General features: G+C 48.3%; 1 pseudogene; it reads left to right on the top strand.

The window, feature by feature from the left end:
• The first annotated feature begins 329 nt into the window (after positions 1 to 329).
• Positions 330 to 19,495, top strand: LOC116562603 (annotated as a pseudogene).
• Positions 19,496 to 20,423: the final 928 nt, after the last annotated feature.

Below are 20,423 nucleotides of genomic sequence, written 5' to 3'. Positions count from 1 at the left end.
GAAACATACTGTATGATTGCATTTATGAGAAATTCTAGAAAAGACAAAGCTAACGTATAATGGCCAAGTCGGTAGTTACCTAAGGCTACCTAAGTGTGGGAGGAGCTGACTGCAATAGGACTTAAGGGAACTTTTTGGGGTGATAGAAATGTTCTATATCTTGATTGAGGTTGTGGTTATACCAGTACATATATTTGCCAAAACTCATCAAACTGAATATTTATGATGGTAGATTTTATTCATCAAATGATGCCACAATCAAGTTGACAGAAGCTTTGAGGATTTTAATTGCAGCATTAATGTAAGGGCAAAACATTTGGGAACCGTCCATGAACAGGAGCATGTTCCAGCTCTCTGCGGTTCTTTACTATCAGAATGGCAAACTTTTGGAAGGAGATGTAGCTGATGCTAATGTGACCCTCTAATGCCCCCTGGGCCTTTACTAAGAGCTGCACTTCTCTTCCTGGAGACCCTCTGGTGGCTGAAGCATGAATGGTGGAGGCCAAAATGCTGGAGGATCAGTACCCCTGAAGTACCCCTCATCCGGTGTCCGACAGGAGTTGGTGTGTAAGTGCCCCAGCTCCCTCTCCTGCAGGTGGAGTAACTCTGAAGTGGGTATATCTCCAGAGATCCCCTGCAGAATTGCACTCCAGTTACCCACAATGGTAACTGGCTTCATGATTCTCATTTTAACTCGATTTCCTCCCTTCCCTGTCTCATCCACCTCCTCCCCTACCAGTGTCTTCTGCATCTCCTAAATAAACTATTTCACTTGAATCCATGTCCGGGGGCTGCTTCTGGTGAACTCAGATTAAGACCAGTGGATAATACCAAGGGTTGGTAAAGATAAGGGGAAATGATGGGAGAGAGAGTGGGATGGTGGCTATTCTGCAAGCATCTGTCGTTCTTGGCAAAGCAAGTCCTTATAAAATTCTAATGTAGGACCATCAGGGACGTGTTTGAGGATGTCCACTGTGGCATTATTTACAGTAGTGGGAAATTGTGTGCGATCTAGGTGTCCGCGACTAGGAGAATGGATAAAGAAAATGTGAAGGATGTAAACAGTGACTACACGTTTGGCTGCTACCTTTGGCAACATGGCTGGATATTAACAACAGTGATGGGGTGGCAGGAGGGAATGTACAAAAATGAATAACATTAAACATACATTCAAAACATTATCTGTTTTTATAGAAAGCACATACAGGCTGGGTGCAATGGCTTGCACCTGTAATCCCAACACACTTTGGGAGGCCAAGGCGGTAGGTTCACTTCAGCCTCGGAGTTCAAGACTAGCCTGGGCAATATAGCAAGACCCCATCTCTATTTTTTTAAAGTTATCTATGCCATACCACACTGAACACATCTCATCCTGTCTGATCTTAGAAGCTAAGCAGGATCAGGCCTGGTTAGTACTTGGATGGGAGACCCCTTTAAAATACTGAGCACTGTAGGCTAAAGAGGAGGGGAAGAGACCCATACAGGCATGTATACCAAAAACATAAGAGTAAGGCGGTTGTCTTTCTCATTTATGGTTCTTCCCCCCTTCCCCACCAGGGGACGGTTTACAAATGTCTGGAGACATTTTGTTGTCATAACTAGGGAGGAGGATCCTATAGGCAACTAGCGGGTAGAGTCCAGGAATGCTGTTAAACATCCTATCATTCACAGGACAGGCCCCGTGGCCCAAATGTCAACAGTGCCAAGTTTAAGAAGCCCTGCATTCCCCAGCCCCCAGCACAACATTGCTGAACGAATTATGAATGAAAGAATGAATGAACGAATGTAGAAATGATGGTGGCCCCAGTCAGCTGGTAGCGACTGGAATAGAGAGACGCAGTAGGACTCCTGTATGTTTTGGAGGTGCGTTACACAGAATTTAGGGTGATAGCCCCTATCTTTTCCAGGAGAGGGTGCGTTCTGCCATTGCTTGGAGCTGGGCACAATTTCATCCATTTAGGGTCCCAGTCACCCTCCAGCCCGACTCCTCACTTCCCCCGACCACCTCCCCCAGGTTGGGAGTCCTCTGAGCTGCCCAGAAGCCAGGGTGGTTCCTTCGGTCGAGGAACTTTGCATGGCCAGGGTGGTTCCTTCAAGAAAGGAACTTTGCATGGAGTCTGAATGGAGCAGGCCTGAGGAAGGGAAACCGCTGACCACAGACGGGCCTGGAAGGCTCGAGCAGCGGCGTTGGGGAGGGCCGGGCCAGAAGGGAGGGGTTGGGGGGTGGGAGAAAGGGATCATTATTATTTCCGGGGTAGGGTAAGACCTTTCCAGGGTGGGGTTGGAATTTTTGAAGACTGTGGCAGGAATCCTTTGGTAGGATCTGGACGGCAGGGTTGGAATCTTTGGATCGGCAGGATAGACCTCTGGGGATTCAAAATCTCAGGCGGAGGGAGGTTGGGATCGCGCAGGAGCAGGAGCCCTGGAGTTAGTGTTCTCAATCTTTAAGGCATGGTTAGAATCCATTGAAGAGAGAGTTCGAATCCTTCCGCTGGGCGGATTAGAATCTTTGGAGGCAAGTTAAAAATCCTTTGGCGAGCGGGGTTAGGATCTTGGGAGCATGCTAGCAGGTGTTGGGGTTTTTAGACAGGAGGATTCGAATCCCTGGGGGCGGGATTTGGGATCCATTGGAGACCGAGGTAGGACGCTGGGCAGTGGGATTACCTGCCTTGCGGGAGGTGTTAGGGAGAGTGGAGCGGGGGGTCGGGGTTAGCATCCTTGGTGGACGCGTTAGAAGCCTCCGATGGTTGGTGTTAATTTAATTTGATTTAATTTAATTTTTCCTTGGTGGCAGGTTTGGGTTCCTGCTTGCAGGAGGCGGAGGTTATGACCCTCGAGGAGAGGGTTAGGATCCCGGGTTGGCGTCTGAGTCTTCGGGGCGGCGTTAGGACACTCGGGGCGGGGTTAGCATAGCTCAGGGCGCGGCCAAGGCGCCTAGATGGCCTGCGGGCGCCACCGCGTCCCCGGTCCTAGCCCGGGAGCACATCAGAGGCTTAGAGGCGAGTGGGAGGGAACCCAGACGGTGCAGAGCGAGAAAAGCCGGCGGCACCAAAGCCCCTCGGAGCGCCGCCCCCACCTCTAGTTCTAGAAAGTCAGTTTCCGGGCACTGACACCCAGGAACCCCGGGGGCTGCCGAGCTGGGGGGGCGCTCGAGCTGCGAGGATCCGGGCTGCCCGCGAGACGGGGAGCGGGCGCCCAGGTGAGTGCCTCGCACAGAGGACCGGGGACACCCGGCCCTCGAGGGGTCCCAGGCGGCGGAGGGAGCCTAGGGTCCCGAGCAGGGCTGGAGGTGGGTGCGGCTGGGGGCAGCAAGGGGAGACGGGAGCGTCGGGGGAGCCGCGGGTAGCCTGTGGCGTGAAGGGTCGACAGCGAGTGGAGGGTGCCCAGGTGAGGGGCGGCACTGCTGCGGACTGCTGGATGCCCGGGGGAGGGGACGCTCGGGCAGGTGCAGTGACTTTATCCACCACTTCTCTGGGTCGTCCAGGTTCCCCTTCTGCGGGGAAATACATATATATATATATTTTTTTTTTTTAAAAAATTAAAAAAACAAGAAGGAAGGAATGGGGTTTCACAGGGCCTGGGAGGGGAAGGCCCTTACGGTTCTCGGTGGGGGCCGGGTCACGCAGGGTTGGCAGCCAGCTTGGGGAAGGGGGCAGCTGGGCGGAGGCGTGACGTGCGAGCCACACCCAGGCCGGCTGCAGCTGGTCGGCTCTCTGCCCCTCCTCCCACAGCAGGCCCAGATCAAACCCCCAAACCTCCTGGCCAAAGACCACTGCATGCGTGCGCTGTCACTTTCCTCCTTGTTGGACGAGTCATTCTCCCCTCCGAATTCGTTTCCTCATCTGTAAAACGGGGCTATGAAGTCTTTCTTGCAAGGCTGCAAGAAACTGGAGTATGCGAGAGGTGGGGCGTGCGAGAGACAGCTAGGCTGGTGGTTAGGGGAGGGGGATTCTAGGAGCAAACTGCCTGTCGGGACTGGGGTAGAGGATTTGGCCTTTCTTTGCCTCCGTTTTCACAACTGCAGGATGGGAAGAGTAATAGCACCTCCTTCACAGGGTTGTTTAGAGGATTAATTGGGTACTGAAGACCCCGGGCCAGGTGACCCATGTCTGCAATCCCAGCCTTTTGGGAGTCTGGGGCAGATGGAGCTCTTCAGGTCAGGAGTTTGAGACCAGCCTGACCAACATGGTAAAATCCTGCCTCTACTAAAAGTACAAAAATTAGCCAGGCATGGTGGCGGGCACCTGTAATCCCAACTACTCGGGAAGCTGAGGCAGGAGAATTGCTTGAACCTGGGAGGCAGAGGTTGCAGTGAGCCAAGATTGCACCATTGCACTCCACCCTGGGCAACAGAGAGAGATTATTTAAAAAAATAAAAGGTACTGAAGGAAAGCACTGAGATTGCTGTCTGACAGTACACATGCTTAATGTATGTTAACATTGCCCAAGCTAGACACATGGCCCAGCGTTTTCAGACTTTAGCCTACATCAGCATCACCCCGACTGCTTGTGAAAACACAGATTGCTGGGCTGAATCCTAGAGCTTCTGATTCAGTAGCTCTGTGCAGGACACAGAGAACCTGCTTCCCCCGGCGATGCTGATGATCCAGGGACCACTGGTGTAGCCTATGCCCAGCACAGAGAAAGGCCTCCATACATATCAGTTACCTTATTTGTGGTTTTCTCTTTATAGTCCTGTCAAAAAGGGTATTTTGACAGGTTAAAATACAGAAAAGTGAAGATAATAATATATTAAATATCCCAGGAATCCACCATCCAGAATTAACAAATAATAGCATTGTGTTGTCTTTGCTTCCGATTTTAAAAAATTAATTTACTGGCCAGGCATGGTGGCTCATGCCTGTAATCCCAGCACTTTGGGAGGCTGAGGCAGGCAGATCACGTGGTCAGGAGATCGAGACCATCCTGGCCAACATGGTGAAACCCCATCTCTACTAAAAATACCAAAATTAGCTGGGCGTGGTGGCATGTGCCTGTAGTCCCAGCTACTCGGGAGGCTGAGGCAGGAGAATTGCTATCACTTGAACTAGGGAGTTGGAGGTTGCAGGGAGCCGAGATTCTGCCACTGCACTCCAGCCTGGCAACAGAGGGAGACCCTGTCTCAAAAAAAAAAAAATTAATTTATTAAAAGTAACAGAAAAAATTGAAATCTCCCCATCTCGTATGGCTCTCAGTCCTGTTTCTCTCCCTCCCTAGGGGTAACGCTGTCATGAGTTACAGTCCTTCCAGGTTGTGCCTTTAAAAGTGTATTGTGTAGGCCAAGCACGGTGGCTCATGCCTGTAATCCCAGCACTTTGGGAGGCTGAGGCCGGTGGATCACGAGGTCAGGAGTTCAAGACCAACCTGGGCAACACGATGAAAGCCTGCCTCTACTAAAAATACAAAAATTAGCTGGGCATGGTGGCACACACCTGTAATCCCAGCCACTCAGGAGGCTGAGGCAAGAGAATCGCTTGAACCTGGGAGGCAAAGGTTGCAGTGAGCCGAGATCACACCATTGCACTCCAGCTGGGTGACAGAGTGAGACTCTGTTTAAAAAAAAAAAAAAAAGAATTGTGTGGGTATGTGTATGTATACATATAAACAACACATAGGACTGTTTTGTGTACTTTAAAAATTCTATCTTTGCAGTTGCTCATGCCTATAATCCCAGCTACTTGGGAGGCTGAGGCAGTAGAATCGCTTAGACCTGGGAAGCAGAGGTTGCAGTGAGCCAAGATTGCGCCATTGCACTCCAGCCTGAGCACCAGCCTGAGCAAGAAGAGCAAAACTCCATCTCAAAAAAAAAAAAAAAAAAAAAAAATGCTGTCTAACTGTGAGAGCTTTCTGCAATTCTAAGAGGATAGCAGAGGAGCATATTTCTCCCTTCTTATCATTAAGTTGTCAAAATCTATCCAGGATGAGAAATAGAAAATAGAGGCCTAATTCATTCCTTCCAGCTGCTGTGGAGTATCCCAGCAGGTGACCACTCTACATTAATTCTCATTCCTCTGGATGAATACTCAGGTTGTTTCTAGGCGTGCACTACAGCAAGCAATGTTGCCGGGAGTATCCTGGATGTGCAGCCTTCGGCCTATGTACAAATGTTTGAGGAAAACATCAAAAGGCTGGCTGGCTCCCCAGGGTGGGCACCTGTCACCCTCCCCTTTGTGTGAGAGAAGTACTGAAGCCTGAAAGGGTCGCCCAGGACTCTGGGGCAGAGAATAGAGAAGAATGTTGTTCTGCTGACCTCCCAGCTATCTCTAAACTAGTGGCCCTTCTTCCAGGCTCATGTTCTCTGCTGTAAGGAGCTTCATTTGCCTTATTCATTGTCCCTGGCACTTAGTAGGTGTTCAAAAAAATGGAAGCATGAATCTTTTGAGGGAACAATAACCAATATTTTCATATATCTTTATGTAGTCTTTTCTATGCACTTTTAAATTAACGTAATTCATATAATACTGCACATAGATTATTTTTATCCTACTTATTTGCTTAGTATTACATTGTAGCATTTTCCAGGTTATTAGAATGTCCTTAAATTTTTAGTGGCTGTATAATATTCCACTGTTTGCATGTATTATAATTTGTTTAACCTTTCTAGCATAGCAATCTTTTATATAGTTTGAAATTTGTAGAAATATTTTAATTGAGGTGAAATTCACATAACTTTATAAAATTAACATGATTTTAAAGTGAACAGAAAAGAAAGCATGAAAGAAAAAGAAAAGAAAAGCAATGTGAAGCCTAGAGAGGGTGACCTTTCCAAGGTCACACAGCACATTAGTGACACAGTCTCCTAGCTGCTATCTTCCTTTCTTAAATCTTTATTTTTTCAGTTTAGTTTTCTTTTTATATACCACAAGTCATCAAGCAATCAGCTTCTGCCTTTCTAAGCAAGCCCCCAGCACACGTGGGTCCCCATCCCATTTCTCCAGTTTCCTCCCCTGCAGGACTGGGAATTTGGAGGTACTTTCAGAGGCATGGGTAATGAGGCAGAAGCAGCCCCTGCTGAGTGTAAAATGTGCCTGGTCTCAGCCTGTGGCTGTGGTCCTGCATGCTGCATCCTCTGGATGCCACTGCACTGGGACATCCACTCCTGACTCTCCCCTCGAGCTGCCTGCCTGAGTTCCAGGCATCACCCTGAAATCCTTTGGCCCAGGAGTTATAAGTGCAGCCAAGAGAACAGCAGTCCCAGCTTCATCTCTACCAGAGAAATGAAGAACAGTAGACAGAGCACAGTAGACGACACCGAGTCTGAGCGCCAGTGCTGCCAAAGACAGGTTGTGATGCAGTGGGCAAATCCCTTCCCTCTCTGAGCCTCAGTTTCCACATCCAAAAAATGGAACTGAGAAGGATACTACCTCATGATTCCTGCCACACAGTTCCTTTTATGTCAACACACACACATACACATTCCATAGTTCATCATGGCATATATGTCTTAGCTTGAGTTTCTCCAGAAGCAAACCTAGGCAAGGCTTCAAAAGCAAACAGTTTGTTTGAGAGCTGATTCCAGAGACCCTTCTAGGGGAGTAAGGAAGTGAGGCAGGGAACAGAAGGCAGACAGTAAACGTGTCTTCTCAGTCCAGTTACCACTGCTGGCACCGGGAACTCAATCCCACTGAGGAGCTCTGGGAGCCAGGGTAGAACATGCTGCAGGGGTGAGGGAACTGGCGTATTAGTCTACCCACTCCTGTCTTTGGTTGAAAACTACTCCTGGAGATGTGATAACTCTCTAGCACTTTTGACTTGCCGAGCTCACAGGCAGAGCAGGCACCAGTAGCCACAGAGAAATCTCTCAGGCAAAGAGATGGAGGGGCCAGCAGTTGAAAGTCCAGCCAGAATGTTGGAAATGGTAAAGGGCAGAGTGGTAGAGGCAGGACACTGACAGCCTCTGCTTCAACATACATGTGTGTAAATGCAGAGGCAGAGGCCAGCAGCTGGGACGACAGGCATGTGCCACCACACCCAGCTAATTAAAAAAAAAATCTTGTGGGGATAGGATCTCGCCATGTTGCCCAGGCTGGTCTTAAATTCCTGGGCTCAAATGATCCTCCTGCCTTGACCTCCCAAAGTGCTGGTATTGCAGATGTGAGCCACCATGCCTGGACTGTAATGGTTTAATTTTTAAAAAGAAGGATGTACTAACGTTTTATTAGGTGACAAAAGATCATTTTAAAAATAAAATACATACTCTTCAAAAAATAAAAGAAACTGAGACCTGGAGCTTTGTCAGTTATAAAAAAAAAAAAAAAAAAAATGTAAAAGGACCAGAGCATGTTTTACTGTGGCTTTGAGGATTCCATTTGTGGAGGACAGGTTTGAGGGCAGCTGATCCCTCAGTATCGCAGCAGGTTAGAGTGAAAAGTTGCCCTGATGGTGAACTGGCCACTGTGTTCTGTCTGCAGGGGGAACTTCCACTCAGCGGCAGCCAAGGAAAGACTCCTCCTCTCCCAGCAGAAGCCAGCAAAACGCACATCGCCCCTCTCAGTTTAAACATTTATAGCTATTGGGTTTTCTGTTTGTTTGCTTGCTTGTTTGTTTTGAGACAGGGTCTCACTCTGTCGCCCAGGCGGGAGTGCAGTGGTTCAAACTCCGCCTCCTGGGTTCAAGCAATTCTCCTGCCTCAGCCTCCTGAGTAGCTGGAATTACAGGCGCCCATCATCATCCTGGTGAAGACAGGATCCTCTGTCTCCAACTCTCATCACTGTCTAGCCTGTTCCCAGGCTAGACATGATATGAGTTTAATATGTAGTAGGTCTTGCTCTGAGAAGGTCCAATCATTAGAGAGATTGAAGGAAGTGATGGAGGTTTTCTGGGTGAAGAATATTCCCGAAACAGAACACGCAATGGCCCAGAGGGGGAAGCACAGTTGGTGAGTTGAAGAAGAGCAAGGAGGGTGGTGTGGCTGGAGTGGAATGGTTAAGGGAGGGTTGGAAGGAGACAGATCTGAGAGGCTGAGGAGGGGGTCAGATCATGGAGGTCTTCCCACCATGGAGGGGATTTAGGCTTTTACTCCAAGTGAGGTGGAAACCCTGGGGGGTTTTGAGCAGTGGAGGAATGCAACCTGACTTACATTTTAAAAGGCTCACGCCTGTAATCCCAGCACTTTGGCAGGCCGAGGTGTGCAGATTACGAGGTCAGGAGATCGAGACCATCCTGGCTAACACGGTGACACCCCATCTCTACTAAAAATACAAAAATTAGCCGGGCATGGTGGCAACACCTTTAGTGCCAGCTACTCGGGAGGCTGAGGCAGGACGGTCACTTGAACCTGGGAGGCAGAGGTTGCAGTGAGCTGAGATCACACCACTGCACTCCAGCCTGAGCAACAGAGTACAAGACTCCATCTCAAACAAACAAAAAGGCTCACTTATTTGTAAGAGGCAGAATGAGGATTCAAACCCAGGTCTATCTGACTTCAAATCTCATCCTATATTTTCCAAACTGCCCTGCCTCCTGCCTGCCTTAGAGATAAAACCATTCCAAGGAGGTTCACAGTTGCTCTGGAATTCTGAAATTGACCAAGTGACCCAAGAGTAACCTTGAACATGCTATGAGTTCAATATGTAGTAGAACACATGCATCTGAGAGCCATCCCTATGGCTGAGCCAGGCAAATGACCAAAGGCCCCAAGTTCTCCTTCAGCGTGTTGCTCTGTTGCTGGCCATCGTGTGAGCCAGGGCCCACACAGCCTCTTGGGGCTGTTACTCCACCTGTCCAGCGAAGACATTGATCTCCCAAGTTTCTTCCTGTTTGCAAAATCAAAGTTTTGAGCTCTATGCAAAAGAAGCTGACGCTCAGAAAAGGGAAGAGGTAAGAAGTCAGGAGTGACCCCTAAATGTCTGTTAGGGACAAGAGTCACTCAGGGTAAGGACAGTTCATTCAGAAGACAGCCAGGGAACCCAAGGAGAGGGAGCTGCTGGGCTCTGCGCCCCCAAGAGACTGCTTAGGAATTGGTTTCTGTTGGAGAAAGACTTTTTCCCCACCCCCATGGCTAAGCTGTTCTGAGAAGGGAAAGTTCCCGTAACTGAACAACCTTAAACCCCAGCGGTCTTCCTTCTTGACAGTTCTGTTTGGGTTCCTCATTCTCCCCTTCCTCTTCATCGCCCACAGCCTCTGGGGCTGACCTCAGTGGATGATGAGAGGCAGGAGAGCTGGGTGCTCGTTCGACCTGCCACTGACTAGCTGGGGGACCCACTCCTCCGTGGGTTTCCATTTCCCTCTCTGAAAAAGGGCTTCATAATTTTGGTCTGTTGACTTTAGCCAAGTATGATGAGGCCCATAGAGAGTAGAATGTAATAATTCTATTCCACACATGTGTATGGAGGGCCTGTTAGATTCCAGGAGCTCCTTTTTTTGAGGCAGTCTGGCTTTGTAGCCCAGGCTGGAGTGCAATGGCATGACTACAGTTCACTGCAGCCCCAACCTCCCAGGCTCAAATGACCCTCCCACTTCAGTCTCCCAAGTAGCTGGGGCTACAGGCACTGCCACCATGCCTGGATAATATTTTTTTGGTAGAGACAGGGTCTCGCTATGTTGTCAGGACTGGCCTCGAACTCCTGGGCTCAAAGAAATCCTCCCACATTAGCCTCCCAAAGTGCTGGGATTACAGGCATGAGCCCCTGCACCCAGCCACTATAACCAGGCTCTTTTAAGGCATGGCTTCGGTGCCATCAGCTTAATGAGGTCCGTATTCCTTCCATCCTCACCTACACTAATGGATCTAGTACCATCTTAACTTCTCTTCTAGCAAAACCTGGTATCAGGGAGGTCTTTGCCGTTAGCCATTTACACTTGAGTGTGAATCACAATCCCTTATAAGAATTCCCTCTGCACGTGGCAAGACTCTGTGATGTTTAAGGGAGAAGAAATCCAACTCAAAACCGGCTAAAGCGGAAGAAGGAGGTTACTGGAAAATCCCTGAGATACCAGCCTCACGTAAGGCTTAACCCAAGGCTGGGAGTCTGTATTTCCCTATTTCTTGGCTTTGTCTTGCTGCTGCAGGTCTTTTTTTTCCAGCCAGAAAGCAAGAGCTGGCTCTTATTGGCCAGAATCAAATCACATGACCATCTCTGCTGCTGCTTCTCTTTTTTTTTTTTTTTTTTGAGACACAGTCTCACTCTGTTGTCCAGGCTGGAATGCAATGGTGCAATCTCAGCTCACTGCAACCTCCACCTTCCAGGTCTAAGCAATTCTCCTGCCTCAGCCTCCCAAGTAGCTGAGGTTTCAGACAGCCGCCACCATGCCTGGCTAATTTTTTGTATATTTAATAGAGACGGGGTTTCCCCATGTTGGCCAGGCTGGTCTCAAACTCCTGACTTCAGGTGACCCACCTGCGTCCACCTCCCAAAGTGCTGAGATTACAGGCATGAGCCACTGCACCCAGCCACCCATCTCTTGCTTCCATTACTGCAACTCTCATTGGCTAGACTTGGTCACAGACTTACCTCTACAGCCAGGGGTTGGAGTCAATTCTATCCCAATCTACAAACTGAGACCGGCGGAGGAGTAATTTCAAAGGAAAATTGGAGAACTGTTGTTAGAAGGCTGAGTGGATTCTATGCAGGAAAGAACTGCACCTTCCCTTCCAGAGAACTTCTCACCCGACATCTCATTTCACATTTGGAGAAACTGAGGCTCAGAGACAAGTTGAGACTTGCCTGGGGCCACATAATGAGCTTATGGCAGAGATGGGACCACAGTCCAGGGCTTCACACCCCCAGTCCTTGCAGGCTTATGTGTAAGCATAGAAGCTCCCAGAAAACCATCTGCAGCCCACCGCATGGATGCTCAGGCAGGCCCCGGCCTCTCCTCCTTGAGCTTGACCCTGAGAGCACAGGCTGAGTCTCTGGGGCCTCCACAGCCAGCATGGTGACTGTGGGAAGCAGCCAGGCACAAGCAAGCTGACTTCTCTCGTTTCCCTCGGCAGAGGGTAAGGAGGTTGAGGAGCAGGTTTCAGGTTCCCAGCATTGGCAGTGGCCTGAGGAAGTGTCTTTACCAGGGATCAGCGGTTCTGAGTGGGTGTGTGACCAGGCAAACTACTTCTGCTCTCAGAGCCTGCTTCTGAAGTACATTAGATGAGAAATGCGTATGCAGAAGTTTTACAAAGTCCTTCACATCCCTAGTCACATAGGACCTCAGGCCAAGCCTGAGAAGCAAGGCCTCCTATTTAGCAGGAAAAACAAAAACAATTCTCAAAAACGGCAAATGACTTCCTCAAGGTCACATACCCAGTCAGTGGCAGAACTGTGATCCAAACTCAAGTATTCTGACTCTCAAGTTCTGCTACATTGGTGGATCTCAAATTTTAGTGTATATATGAATTTTCTGTAGAATTGTTAGAAATACAGATTCCACGTCCTCACTCCCAGATACTGGTTCATTCAATCCAGAGTGTAACCCAAGAATATGCAAGAATCAGTGAAGACTTTTTGAGTTCAAATGGCAGAAACCCAACTCATATTGACTTAGGCAAAATTGAGAATTTATTTGCTCATGCACTGGAAAAATCCTGAGGTGTATGGGCTTCAGGCATAGCTGGATCCAGGTGCTCAATTTATCTTCAGAAATTACTTTATCTCCATTCCTCAGCTCTGTTGTCCTCTCTGGTGGCTTCCCTCTAAAGCAGCTTTTACCTTGATGATGTTGAGATGGCTTCCAAGAACTCCAGGTTCTTACATCCCGTCAACCCTTATAGAAAAAGAGTGCTTTTCCCCTAATTTTTCTAGCAAAATACCAGGGCAGACTGCCTCAGTGAGGAGGACATATATGCCTATAGCTGAACCAGTCTCTGTAGCCAGGGGGCCAGGGGATACGGATTATCTGATTGGCCAGGCCTGTGTCAAGTTGCCAATCCCTGAAGGCAAGGGTGGGATGGGCCCTACAAAACCTCATGCACTAAGTGGGAGAAGGCTGGTTCCCCAAAGGAAAATCCAGGTGCTATTATCTGAAGAGGGACAGATCTGAGGAGGCAAGAGCAAAAGAGGTTCTCTAGCCTTCTGGGCTACAATGTTCACAAGAATCACCTGGGAACCTTGTTAAAATGCGCATTCTGATTTGGGACGTGGGGCCTGAGATTCTGCATTTCTTACAGCTTCCGTGTGAGGTTAAGCCTGCTGGTTCTCACGCTAGCCACACTCTGAGCACTGTATTGCATTTCTAAACTCACTCAAGCCACTTTGTCATAAGGCCCTCTGCAGAGAGGCCCTGGGCTGAATAAACCTCTCCCATCATTCTCTCCCCACCTTCACCCCATCCCCTGCTCCCAAACCCACCCGAATAATATCGGTGCCTTCTGTTTGGGAACCACGTGCCAACGCACTATAGATTCTGCTGACAAATCACAGTGGGGGGAATTGTCCATTGAGCCTTCCAGTGACCTTTTTTTTCTTTTTTCTGTGACAGTCTCACTCCGTCGCACAGGCTGCAGTGCAGTAGCAACCTGGGAGGCAGAGGTTGCAGTGAACCAAGATTCTCCTGCCTCAGCCTGCCAAGTAGCTGGGATTGCAGGCGTGTGCCACCATACCTGGCTAATTTCTTATGTTTTTGGTAGAGTCAGGGTTTTACCATATTGGCCAGGCTGGTCTCAAACTCCTGACCTCAACTGATCCACCTGCCTAGGCCTCCTAAAGTGCTGGGATTACAGGCATGAGCCACCCCTCCCGGCCCCAGTGACCTTTTTATGAGGATCCACAATACAAATCCTCTTTTGAATTTAGCACTCAAAAAGTATTTGTTTCTGTCAACAGACAAATTGCTGTGCTTCCTGGGATCTTATGGTGACATTGTACAAGTTTCCATTCTTATCTTGGCTACTAGGAAGCTCAGAGATAAATCTAGTACTCAATGGCAGTAGCAGCCTGACCTTGGGCTTCTGGTTCAATAGTCTTTCCCTTCTATATGGTGTAGAGTAACCCTTTTTGAGTCTTGCAGTGCTCTGTGTATGGTTTAACATTATAAGCTCCCTCAAACCCTTTTGGAAGTCAGTTCTTCTTTGGAATATTCTTGACTTTCCCCGAATCTTATCTTTATCCATTCAGATCCTCCCTCTTCTTCAAAACCCAACTCATTATCTTGCTGCTCAATTATTATTATAAAGAGGTTGTTATTTATACAAACATACTAACATACACATAGCCACATAAACTCATTTTACAAGAGTGGTTCCATGTTGTACACATTTTCAGTTTGTGTTTTTCACCCAGTAAGTATTTAGGCAATCTTTGCATGGTCCCTACTATCTTTACCACTCCCTAGTAGCTTCTTTTTCTTTCATTCTTAAAACTGTGGCAAAATACACATAACAAATTTACCATCCCCATTATTTGTAAATGTACACTTCAGTGGAATTCAATATGTTCATAATGCTGTGTGACCATCACCACCGTCTGCCTCCATAACTCATTTCATCTGAAACTCTATACTCATTGAACACTCACTCCTCATCTCCCTTCCCCCAGCCCCTGGCAGCCACCATTCTACTTTCTGTGTCTCCTAATAGTGTCTTCGTATGTGGCTTCGGAATGTAATTCGGTGTCCAATCACCCTTCTCACTGGGTCATAGAGCAGGAACCATGTCCTGATGCTTTTACTTTCTGTTTTTTTTTTTTTTTTTAATACTCTGTCTTATGGTACTGACAGATGCTTTACTTCCTGCTGCATAAAGCATGGCACCCCAGGCATGCAGTCATTCACTCACTGTGCATGACGCTCCTACTGTGTGCCAGGAGGCACCAGGCTTAAGCACCAAGGAACGCAGGCATGAGCACCAGACTTTCCAGTACTGCAGTGATGGAAACGTTCTGTCTCTGCATGTTTGGATGCGGCAGCTCTGAGCCACAGACAGCTGTTGAGCACCGATGGAGTCATAGCTGAGATGTGCTCTACAAGTAAAACGCACGCTGAGATGTGAAGGCTTAGTGCAAAAAAAATGTAAAGTATCTCATTAATAATGTTTTTGTTTTGTTTTTTCCGAGACAGAGTTTTGCTCTTGTCACCCAGGCTGGAGTACAGTGGCGCGATCTCAACTCGCAGCAACCTCTGCCTCCTGGGTTTAAGCGATTCTTCTGCCTCAGCCCCCAGAGTAGCTGGGATTACAAGTGCACGCCACCATGCCCAGCTAATTTTTGTATTTTTAGTAGAGGTGGGGTTTCACCATGTTGGCCAGGCTGGTCTCAAACTCCTGACTTCAGGCAATCTGCCGACCTTGGCCTCCCAAAGTGCTGGGATTATAGGCGTGAGCCACTGTGCCCGGCCAATAATTTTTATTTTTATTATATGTTAATAATTTTGATATATTGGGTAACATAAATACATCTTAAAATTAATTCACTTGTTTTTTACTTTTAAAAACCTGACTGTAAAAAATTTTTTTTAAATAAAAAATAGCCAGGCGTGGTGGCTCACACCTGTAATCCCAGCACTTTGGGAAGCCAAGGTGGGCAGATCATCTGAAGTCAGGAGTTCGAGACCAGCCTGACTAACATGGTGAAACCCCATCTCTAGTAAAAATACAAAAATTAGCCGGGCGTGGTGGCGCATGCCTGTAATCCCAGCTACTTGGGAGGCTGAGGCAGGACACTCGCTTGAACCTGGGAGATGGAGGTTGTGGTGAGCCAAGATCGCACCATTGCACTCCAGCCTGGGCAACAAGAGCAAAACTCCATGTCAAAAATAATAATAATAATAATAATAACAAAAATAAATTTAAAAGGAAAATAAAAATAAAAATGAAATTTTTTTAAGAAAGTAGAAAATAAAATTTTAATTTTAAAAAACCTGGTTGTAGAAAACTTTAACTTATATTTGTGGCCCACATGACATTTCTGGGCCTAGTGACCATGAAAACGGGCATTCCAAATGCCCAGTTTATACCAGGCAGTAGACGTGGTTCTCTGATTTAGGGGGAATAATCACATTTTACACAAATTTAACTCCTGCCAGTGTATCACTTTTAGAAAAATCACACTTTCAGCTGGGCATGGAGCCTCATAGCTGTAATCCTAGCACTTTAGGAGGCCAAGTAGTAGGATCACTTGGGGCCAGGAGTTTGAGGCCAGCCTGAGCAACATTGTGAGCCCTGCCCCCTTCTCCGACCCCTGTCTCTACAGAAAATAAATTTAAAAAAAATTAGGCCGGGCACAGTGGCTCAAGCCTGTAATCCCAGCACTTTGGGAGGTGAAGCAGGCAGATCACAAGGTCAGGAGAACTAGACCAGCCTGGCCAACATGGTAAAAACCCTGTCTCTACTAAAAATACAAAAATTAGCTGGGCATAATGGTGGGCACCTGTAATCCCAGCTACTCGGGAGGCTGAGGCAGGAGAATCGCTTGAATCCAGGAGGCAGAGGTTGTGATGAGCTGAGACCGCACCACTGCACTCCAGCCTGGCGACAGAGAAAGACTCCCTGTCTCAAAAATAAATAACAAACAAACAAACAAAAGATGAGCCAGGCATAGTAGTCTGTGCCCGTAATCCCAACTACTCAGAAGGCTGAGGTGGGAGGATCACTTGAGCCTGGGAGGTCAAGACTGCAGTCAACCATGATCGCACCACTGCACTCCAGCCTGGGTGACAGAGCGAGACTGTCTCTGAGAAAGCAAATCACGCTTTATTGTGCAAAAATGGAACTCATGGGAATTCCCTATTTTGAAAAGAGCGAGCCTCTCCAGTATTGCAGTACCTCTAGGCTTGTGGGCCAAAGGAATTGCAAACTGGGCTTGCTTCATGCCCCGTGCAGTGCCACACCTGCTTGTGGTTAACGTGGCTGCAGCACTTACTGCATGCTGGGCCTTGCACACTCATTCACTCACTCAGTGCTCACCACCACCCTGTGAGGTAGAACCCTCGCCATCCTTTCTCAGAGACGGCCTTGGCCTGTGAATGAACACGGTCTTCCGAGACCCCTCCCCAGGACCCTGTGGCCATCTTGAATGTGTACATTGATAATGTAAGTGATGCACATGAGTTGCTTAGTGTGTGGATTGAGAATCAAAACACTCCCGGCTGCAGATCAGTGGGTGCCCAGAGAGGTGGAGTGAGCTGCCCTACCTCACACAGCACTGCTCTTCTCAGAACATCTTTATGCTGACCAAAACATAGGAAATGTGATACAATTGTGTGTTATACATGCCGCACAAGACGCCTGTTTAATTTCCCAGAACTGTAATACACATTGATTGCAAATTAAAGAGAGATGCTGGTTTCAGTTTTAAGTGCGTGCGAGTACATTATAAATCGGTGATTAATTGGGATAATTTTTCAGATGAACGACCCAGCACACCAAGAGTCTGACTGTGTTCCTTTATTTCCAAAACACAAAACGAAAACTGCTCAAGTCTTGAGGTAGTAAATCTTTCCCAGTTCCCACCAGGACAGGCAAATCCTTGTAAATAAAAGGAATCTGTCTTCGTTTTTAAAAGCAACTCACCAAAGCCTAGGAATTTGGGTTTTTTTTTCCTTGAATCACAAACACATGTTTATTTTAACAAGATAAGTGTAACAGTTCTAACTGCTTCAGGAGACAACGGCACTTGTGCAGAGACGAGAAAAGCACGCACTTCCTTATGTGGCTGTCGCAGCCTGCCTTCCCAGCAAATGTGTGTGCACATTTTGAGAAAAGAAACATTTCTTCCACTTTTACAATTACATTTTGAGTCTACTCAGAGTAAACGTATTTTTTTAAAAGCATCTTTTAATTAATTGAATACAGCAGGAAAGTCTGCAAGCTCTACCTCCAAAACGTCCCCCAGACCTGTCCAATGCTTACTTCCTCTCTGGCCACCCCCTGGGCCAGGCCACCCTCACCTCATCCTTGAACAATTGCAGCAGATTCCTCACAGGGTCCCCTCCCCTGTTCCCTACTGTCCACACCTCACTCAGCCGCCGGTGGGATTATTTAAAGTGCAAATTGAATCCCATCATTCTCCTGCCAGAAACTTTCCGTCATCCTTAGAATAAAATCCAAAGGCCTCACTGGCCCTACAAGACGTGGTGACCTCATCACAACCACCCTCCCCGTGCCCATGAGCTTCGGCCACTCTCCTGTTTCAGCGCCTCCACGTTCTCTCCAAGCATGTGCCTTTGCGTTTGCTGTTCTCTCTGCCTGGAACACTCTCCCCTCAGAGTGTCCCCTGATTGGCTCCTTTGTGTCATTTAGACCCGAGGTTCAATATCCCCTCCTCCGAGAGGCCTTCCCCAAACACCCTGCCTAAGAGGCCAGACCTGTCGTTCCCCATAGCACCCTCTCCGATTGTCCTCACACTTTTCACTAACTCAGTTTGTCCTGCTATTTGTTCGTTGACCTGTTTATTGTCCGTGTCTCCCATTCAGCTGCAGTTGAGTTCCTGAGGGCATGAGCTTGCTTCTCTTGTTCACAGTTTAGAAAATGCCCAGTAAATGTTGGCTGTATAAATGGGTGACTGAATGATCACATAAATCAGAGAGAGACAGAGAGAAAGGCGGAGGAGGAGGAGGAGGAAGAAGAAGAAGAGGAGGAGGAGGAATGAGGAGGAGAGGGGAGGAACAGGAAGAAGGGGAGGAGGGGGAAGGAGAAAAGGAAGGCAGGAAGAGAGGGAGGGAGGGAGGGAGTTATAAGCCATTTATAAAATGATACCAGGAATACAGTGCCTTGACTATTATTAAACTAGATTGTTTGAGCCATGTTATGTGACCTCGTCTTATCATTTAATATAAAAATGGCAATTTATCATCTGACGATACTATAGTTTTTCTGTACTGTTTACTCTGAGCCTGACACTGCGCTGGAGTATTTCTCCACCGTAGATTTTATTATTGTCCCCATTTTGCCGTTGAGGACCTGAGAGGTTGCTAGGGTGCAGGAAAGCAGTCAGTGAGGTGCTGGTGGGGTGGAGGAGCCGAGGATCGGTGAGGCTTTCTGCCCTGAGAGCTGGCAGTGCCCACCACCCGCTCCCCACTCTGCCCCCCAATAGCTCCACCTGTTACATTTCTATTAACCTCATGCCATCCTCTGAATAAAGTCCCATCATGCTGGTCCTTGGTACCCATGACAATGACAGCTTGTCAGCTCTGGGCCAGTGCTGTGGCACATGGACATGGGGAAGCCCAGAGGTGGCAAGGATGAGTGGGCTCCATGTGGGGAGGATGGGGGTGCATGGAGCTGGCAGGGGAGTTAAGAGTGGGACAGCCAGTGGGAGCCAGCGTGGGGGCAGGGGACACAGAACGCCAGCATCAGAAACTTCCCTGCATGGGGCTCTGGGTAACCGGGGCTCACCTCCCTTCTGTCTGTTGCAGGATGGGGTGCGTGAAGTCCAAGTTCCTCCGGGCCGGAGACAATACATTCTCAAAAACTGAACCCAGCGCCAACCCGCACTGCCCTGTGTACGTGCCGGATCCCACATCTACCATCAAGCCGGTGAGTAGCGGAGGTCCCAGTTTCCCTGGGGGCTGCCGGATGCTGCCCCAACATTGCCCTAACAGCCTCCTGTCTTTCCAAGACTGGGCAGGGTGAGCTTGGGGTGAAATGAAGCTGACTGACCACCCACAGTGCTCAGACTCTCCGGATGCAGTGCCAGGATGCATAGGAGCAAGGAAGTCACCTCTCCTTGTCCTGCAGCCTGGGCTTGGCCCATCAGCCTGGCCTCCTCCAAACAGGTGTGCATGAGCATCTGAGGCCTTGGGCCCGGGCGGAGGCAAAAGCAGTGCTGAGAGTCGTGAGTAACCAGCAGTAATAACAGCAGCTGAAGTGAGGACGTAGTGGTAGTATCAGCAGCATTGCGAAAATAAGTAACAATTGTCGTAGTAACAGTACCAACCCTAACTGCACGAGTATAGCAGCAAGAGCAGCAGCACGAACCACAGCAAGAGTTGTAAAAAGAGAAGCAGTCATTCTAGGAGCAGTATTCCCAACTCATTTTATGCTTACACAGAGCTGACGAGGAACCAGGCGCTGTTCTGAGCCTTCATGGCTCCTAGCACCCTAATCCTCACAATAATCCTATCCCAGGTAACCGTTTCCATTATACCCATTTTATGGATGAGGCTGCAGGCCATTTTATAATTTGGGGTAATAATCCCTAGAATGGGATGAGGATAACCTCTGCTGGGGAAATACTCAGTGCAGCGTCAGCTCAGAGCAAAACAGTACAGACAAGCAGCTCTGTACAAAACAGTTAGAGAAGGGGGCGGCCTCATTGTTTTGTTGTCGTTGTGGTTGTTGTTTTTGAGGTGGAGTCTCACTCCGTTGCCCAGGCTGGAGTGCTGTGGCGCCATCTCAGCTCACTGCACCCTCCGCTGCCCAGGTTCAAGCAATTATTGTCTCAGGCTCCCGAGTAGCTGGGACTACAGGCACGTGCCACCATGCCTGGCTAATTTTTTTTTGTATTTTTAGTAGAGACAGTGTTTCACCATGTTGGCCAGGCTGGACTCAAACTCCTGAC

Source organism: Sapajus apella, unplaced genomic scaffold (assembly GCF_009761245.1).
Source record: "Sapajus apella isolate SASKATOON/1434 unplaced genomic scaffold, GSC_monkey_1.0 scaffold33, whole genome shotgun sequence".
Classification (NCBI taxonomy): domain Eukaryota; kingdom Metazoa; phylum Chordata; class Mammalia; order Primates; family Cebidae; genus Sapajus; species Sapajus apella.
This window is presented reverse-complemented; position numbering and strand designations above follow the sequence as displayed.